Consider the following 7,564-nt stretch of genomic DNA (forward strand, 5'->3'; position numbering starts at 1 on the left):
GAACGTGGGGAAGTTACTAGAGACATGGGTTGACAGGTTCCGACACGTGACGCATCATGAATGGACCACAATATCCTAACAGTTATATTTTATTACTATTTAAGTATATGTGATTTTCATTTTTAGGGGTGGCATTTGTAACATTGCTAGGAAAACACTTGAAATATCAAGCGTCTAAGAGAAAAGAGTTAATTTCCTGCAAAAATGTACACTTACTTCCACATTTATTTTCAAACCATTTAACTTATCAAGTCATTTCATTTGTTCTGTTCGTTTACGTCTTTATCTTTGTTTTACCCTTTTACTTTTACTGCACTTTTTCTTGCAAACATTTTTACTTATTATTTTATTGATCCAAACACTTTACCAACAAACACACCATATACTCAACACAAATTTGGTCTAGGACTTTATAGCCGGTCTTGCAAGTAAACCTTGATAGGAAGGCTAGAGATTGTTTGCCCATGGCGAACAAATTGGCACACCTGGTAGGACCCATTGTGTTCAGTATATACAACTACGTAGTGGCAAAATGGTATCACCACGTCCAAACGAAGAACCGTCTTCGGGAGCGGAGACAGTTGCGTCGCAAGCGACCAATGTTGGTTCTGGCACTATATCTACGGTTTTGACGTCATATAATGGACCAATTTAGCACCGCGTCAGCCTGAAACTTCAAGGCCGGCGAAGATGGGGAGTTCAGGGCAATACATGCCCAGTTTTACAGTTCCCACGTATAGAACGCTGGGAATGCCAACTGATTTTATGGCAAGTGTGCATAATACCAGTTCGACATTTGGCGAAACTCCATCATCTCCATTCCCACGCTACCAGGGGTTAGGACCTTTGACAAACCAATTTGGTCGACCCCTAGGTTTTGGATTATCAGCTCAGTCAATCCCAACTTTCACATTAAGTTCTGTCGCAGTCATGAAACAACAGGTGGATGAAAGCAATCACGAAATGGTCCACATGCTGACTCAGCAAATGGGTATCATACTGAGACCTTTAATTCAGGATTCGGCTTAGAGTTACCAAAAATTGGCAACTCAGATGATCCGAATAGGAGATTTCCTAAGGGCTCCCGGAGCACAAGTTCGTCAGACTCCTCCACCTCCGCCTCGACCGGAAACCCCGGTCCGACATGAGGAGATGGTCGACGAAACAATTGAGCAAGAATACCAGGAAGTCGAACCAATACTTAGGGTGGCCCAAAGGCCTCCTGTTGTATTAGTTGATAGAAATCAGGATCTCGACCATGTGGTCAGGCAGATTCGACAAGAGGCAATGACTGGGGAACAAAACTTAAAAGTTATTGCCGAACGAATCATAGTTCGTAACGGGATAAACCCAGGCCTATAGAGGCCTACATATTCTTCTCCCTTACTAGATTTTGTTTTACAAACAGAATTTCCTAGGGGATGGAAGGTTCCAAAATTCACCAAGTTCGCCGGAGATACCGAAGAGTCTACCGTCGAACATGTTGCCAGATATCAAATCGAAGTTGGCGACATAACAAACAATGAGGATTTGAAGTTGAAATACTTTCCCAGTTATCTTATAAAAAATGTGTTCACTTGGTTTATGATGCTACCTCCACAATCCGTCCAAACGTGGACACAGTTAGAGAGGTTGTTCCATGAACAATTTTACATGGGGCAGACGAAAATAAGTTTGAAAGAACTAGCCAGCGTCAAGCGAAAGACTGCTGAGACAGTCGATCAATACCTCAATAGGTTTAGACTTTTGAAGACTAGGTGCTTTACTTAAGTGCCTGAGAATGAATTAGGCGAAATAGCCGCAGGTGGTTTAGACTATTCTATCAGAAAGAAGTTAGATACACAGTATCTGAGGGATATGGCATAATTAGCTGATAGGGTTTGACACATTGAACGCTTGAAAGCCGAAAAGACCAAAAATGATCGATACCATAAGAAAGAGAAAGTGTATTATATAGTAGTTGATGAATACTCTTCTGATGATGAAGAGCTTGTCGACGAAAGCGAGGTCAACATAGTTGAACTCAAGTCTGGACCTCCGTACACATGTAAATTATTAAAACCATCGAACAGGAAAAGTCCCATCGATGCAGAAAAACGGATAAATATGTTGCTAAAACTTACACGTTTGATGTGTTTAAGTGTGACGAGATCTTTGATTTGTTAGTTAAAGATGGTCAAATTATTGTTCATCGGGGTTTAAAGGATCCTCCTTTAGAACAGAAAAAGAAAAGGGGATTTCGTAAGTTTCATAACTTTCTTGGTCATAAAACTTATCAATGTGTTCTTTTCATGAATTTGGTGCAAAAAGATTTGAAAGAAGGTAGGCTTCAATTTGGCGAAAGGCCAAAGATGCAAGTGGATTCAGATCCTCAGAAAGTCGAAGAAGCTTTTTACTCTTAACCCTTTGGATGCATGATGGTGGATACTAATGGTGGTCCCATTGAGTCTCTAGATGTTGATTCTTTAGTTGAATCCTTTGAGGTATTGATGGTTGAACCTACTGACAGTTTTGACAAGAGAACTGAAGATGAACTAGAAGTGGTTTATCCTCAAGCGCGTGAAGACCTGACGAATTTCCAAGAGAAATGTAAAGTAAGTGGGTCAAAAGTGGTACTATGCCCAAGGTATAACATTGTGTTCGACGAGAAAGTTGCTGAAAGCTTTGAAGCTGACAAAAAGAAGGCACAGAAAGAAGAGAAGCCTATCATCCCCAGATTTGTGTTCGACAAACATGGAGCACCACACCGAAATGAAGAATATAGGAGGAAATTCCAGCAGCCTCGACCAAAGACTTCCCTTCCTCCATCGGATATCCCACAAGAGAAGTGGGTGGAATCGGTAAACCAAAAGGGGGGCAAGAGGCCGAAGTGGAGAGTGCTCGATTTGGAAAAAGAAGCGAAGATTCCAGAAAATAAGGTCGAACCAAGAGGTTATGTGGTTTCTCCTAACTACAAGGGAAAAAACCCCATGACCAGAACGCAATGGAGGCGTTACTAGCGAAACAAGAAAGCTGGGAAAGAGGCTTCGACTTCGCAGTTGAAGCCTGTGGAAACCTCTGGACAGAAAAGGCAACTCCCAAAAGGAGTGTGGACGGAGAAAGGGAAGATCATGGCAAATCAGACAATAGCCATGATTGTTGACCCTACGGGAAGAAAAGGGATACTATCATCTCAAAGTATGAAATGTTCATCTCAAGTCGAGAATGTGAAAGAACCTGAGAACACGCTTCAGTCTAATGAGGAGGAGCCTGAATACTCCCCTCAGTTGGATGATGAGGAGCCTAAGTATTCTCCTTAGTCCGATAAAGAGTTTGATGAGGAGATGTACGAAGATAATAATGATGACACTTATGGTGAATATTTCGTTGTTAACTGCGGTATCGTATCAGTGTTGCCTGTAGAATATGATATGGTGTCGGAAGTCTCCGAAGCAGAGGAGGACTTCATGCCAGATAAAACTGCTGAAGGTAAACCACTATACTATTATGTTATGAATAGTGGCATGGTTGAGGAGAAAAAACTCCACATTCGAAAGGCCTAGCCCAGGGATGATGTACCATCTGAAACCTTTGTTCATAAGGGAAAAGGTCGACGGGATAATAGTGAACAAAGTGTTCGAAGACGGAGGTATAGCTGTCAACTTGATGCCTTACACTTTGTTGAAGAAGATGGGAAAATGCGACGATGATCTCCGATAGCATAATATGGTTTTATCCAACTACGAGGGAAAAACCAGTAACATACTTGGGATTATCCAAGTCGATCTAGTCGTTGGTACAACCATGTGATCGAAGATCTTCATGGTAATTAACTTTTACTTTTAATGCAATTTAGTTTTATTGTTCTATTATCATTTGTCATTGTACATATCATTCTAATTGTTTATGTTTATGTAATTTTCACTTTTGTCCACTTGGACCATATTGTGTGATATACTTTGTTGCTTTGCTTGTTTGTGTGGTCTTGGACCATGAATGCACATAATAATAACAAAAACCCTAAAAAAACATTTGAGTGGACTGTTGGTTTGATCTCCCCAATTGGACTTAGAACTTAGGCAACATTCCTTTGCTAATGGACTTGGACAATGCCAATTTGTTGAAGAACCAAGAACTTACAAGTTTGAACTCATCTAATACATCATTCAAGATCTTTCTAGATTCATCTGCAACATTGATCATTGAAACTGTACATCTGCAATATTGATCATTGAAACAAGCTTCCTTAACTCTTTCAAATCTGGACATCTGAAACTGTACTTCTTAGTGTTCCTTCGTCCACAATCCATGGTCTGAAAATATTTGTAATCAAGTCATTGTCAAGATCAATCATCCATTTTGGTGGATTATGGTTTACACCTGATCAACACCCAAGTTCCATTGATATTGACAAGACTTGATTGGATCAACCAAGAATCAAGGGTTTGTTGCAAGTCACGAGCATGGAGTCTGGGTAAGAACCATCCCAAAGGAGTGAACTAAGGATAAAACCTGTAAATCATGTTCTAAAAAGTTCCCAGAGTCTTAATTACATCCATCGGATATTACAGGTTAAGATGACTGACTCATCGACCCATAATATTCTCAAGAGAAACTCGTCTGAGTGTAGTATCGCGTAACAACTGTTATCAAGTCTACACTTGAATAGTTTCCGCACTACGTCCTAAATAGGCCAATATGGGTTAAATGTTCTGAAGTCCTCAGCTTCTCAGACCCAATTAGAAATAGTAATGCCTAACCACAAATACTTGTGTGACATTTCCAAATCCAAAGGAGTCTCCACTGAGCAGATGGGTCTCAAGCCAACTTGTTAAGGACTACTCCACACAAGTCGAACATGACTATACCATACTCCTTTCTTAATCGCACTCAAGTTCGGGTTAGAACTTATCTCACCACTCAGAGATCACCAAGCACAACAAGCAGATTATATCACACATACATATATACAAACATCACATATATACAAACATCACATATATACAAACATCACATATATACAAATATATTTACACAAAAAAGTAGGCTAAACCCACTGGAGACTACTCCCCAGCAGAGTCGCCACTTAATTTCTGTAGCGGGAAATTCATGATCATCAAGCTATTACCAAGCTAGAGATCAGTTAATGTTAATTGTGATTTTAGTGTCGGGTTTTTGTTATCGTCTCCACAGAGATTGTGAGATATCGCCGACGTTCGACAGTTGTTTCAATTCTTAACTCGTAGTAACAAGGGGGTTTTTGGTTTTAGTCACGGTGTCTTGCATAAAAGTGTAATAAAATGCGGTAAAAGATTTGGTTTTAATATTTGAGAAATATTGCCAAAGTTAGGGTTCGACGATCACTTTGCATGTATATGTTCGATCAACAAAACTTATAAACTCCTTTAGATGATAAATTATTTCATAAAGTCCTCCCAATGTGTTTATCTCTAACACACATTGTGAGTTTTCCCATTTTGATCCATTGTTTATCTCTAACACAATCTATCAAAATGACAACTTTTTGGTTCAACCTTATGGTGAACAAAATCATTCATTACTATCTCTAGCTAACAAACAAGATTGGATGAAAACCTAGGTAAAGAGTTGGTAAACATCTCTCGATCATAAACCAACACAAAGAGTTTTCAATAAGAACAAAGTTTTCACCATATATTCATCATTAAAGAGTTTACAAATGAAGATCATCCCATTTACACACAAAGCTAATGATCATCTACATCTAACCTTGACAAAATGAAGAACTTAGCTACTCATTTTCATGGTAGCTTGGTCAACAAGTTTCGGAAGAAGGTTGATCAACATCCGAGTCGAATAATCGAGATTGGATGGGAATCCACCTTCTTTTTGTGAAAGATTGTTAAGAGATGAAGAGAAATGATTTCTAGGTCACAAAAGATCTCTAGAGCAATGCTGGAGAAAATATCTAAAAAGTACAAAAGTATGGAGGTGTAAGGTATGGCTTCAAAAAGTAGCCCTTGCTACTTATAGAGCTGTTACTGAGTTGTCATGCTCGCTAGGCGAGCAGAATGACTCGCCTAGTGAGCCCCAAAATAGGCACCTGAGGCACCTGCGCCCAAAGAAATAACCTCTGCCAGATTGGCATGTTCGCTAGGCGAAGCCCACGCTTCAGCCTTCGCTCCAGTGAGCTTAGGAGGTTTTGCTACTGTAATTGCTCGCTGGGAGCTCGCTAATGGCTCGCCTAGCGAGTGAGTGCTAGCTGCGCTTTTGGCCAAGTCTGGACGTGTTCGCTACACCCTTCGCTGGCTGCTCGCCTAGCGAGTTTGCTGATGTTTGCTACTGTAAAATACTAGAGCTCTTCGCTGGGCTCTCGCTGGGCGCTCGCCTAGCGAGCTCTTCGCCATAGCCCTCGCCTAGCGAGCAAGCTGATGAATGCATCCTTTTTTTGGTCTCTTTGCCAACTTTCTTGTGGCTTCATTTTCTATTATTTCATGCCTAATTCCTGCACAATAACACACAAATCAAAGGTACCAAGATCGCTTATCATTGTTTTGCAATTCATAAAAAACAAAGGTGTTTTTGAACACTTTAGCAAGGAAATGGAGTGAAAGATGCCCATATTTGATAGCTCAAATAAGCACTTTTGGGTATCTAACAACTCTCCCCAACTAGATTCTTGCTTGTCCTCAAGCAAAGTATGCCTCTTGAAGGACAAGAGGATTTGCATTAAGAAAAAGGTTTCTCCGAAATCGGATAAAATGGCTCAAACACAAGCGAATCAGCAGATACAAATTTCCAACGGTTAGAATAAAATAATACACAAGAACTAAAACTTAGTAGTAATGCGAAATAAGTATCTATCCACAACAATATTATCTTGAATGAATCACCCTATCTCTCCTCTTCGAATAAGGATTGAAGAAATTACGCGTTTGCAACCGCGGGAATAATCTCACTCTCCAACAACAATGAAGAAATCAATTCAATTCATACAATGTCTAACAATTATAAATGGTAATGTGGAAGCACGAAGATCACTAAGGACTTTTCGGTTGAAGCTTGGTTAGGTTAACAAACAAGGGTCATTTCTAAGGCCATTGAAAACGAAATTGCCGATGCAAAAGAGACCTTCACTGTACATTATTCACACATCTCAACTTCGTTCCATTTATTTCTCATTTGAAACCTTCACAACTCTTATTTCACCACTCAATTTTTGTTTTTCACTATTTTTCTTCCAAGCAAGCATTCATTTTCATTTTCTCTATTTTTTTCTTTTCTTTCACATCATATTTACAAAACAGATGTTTCTCTTTTCTATATTTTATATATTTTTTTTTATGCTTGCTCGGTTTTTCAAGAGTTGTGGCACTTACCGATTCTCATTTTCGTTCTCCCCAACTTATTTCTTACTCACCCTAAGTGAATGCTCTTGACTTTTTACGGCAAAAGAATAATTATCAAAATTTTCCGGGTTGTAAGAAAAAAAGATTTTTGAAATCTCGCTTTTTTTTAAGTTGAGATTCAACTGTTTAAGCTCAAAGGGGTGAATGAATACTCTCTCTGCTCACAGGTAAGTTGTATTTGGAATTGGTTGTGCGCG

Source organism: Lathyrus oleraceus, chromosome 6 (assembly GCF_024323335.1).
Source record: "Lathyrus oleraceus cultivar Zhongwan6 chromosome 6, CAAS_Psat_ZW6_1.0, whole genome shotgun sequence".
Classification (NCBI taxonomy): domain Eukaryota; kingdom Viridiplantae; phylum Streptophyta; class Magnoliopsida; order Fabales; family Fabaceae; genus Lathyrus; species Lathyrus oleraceus.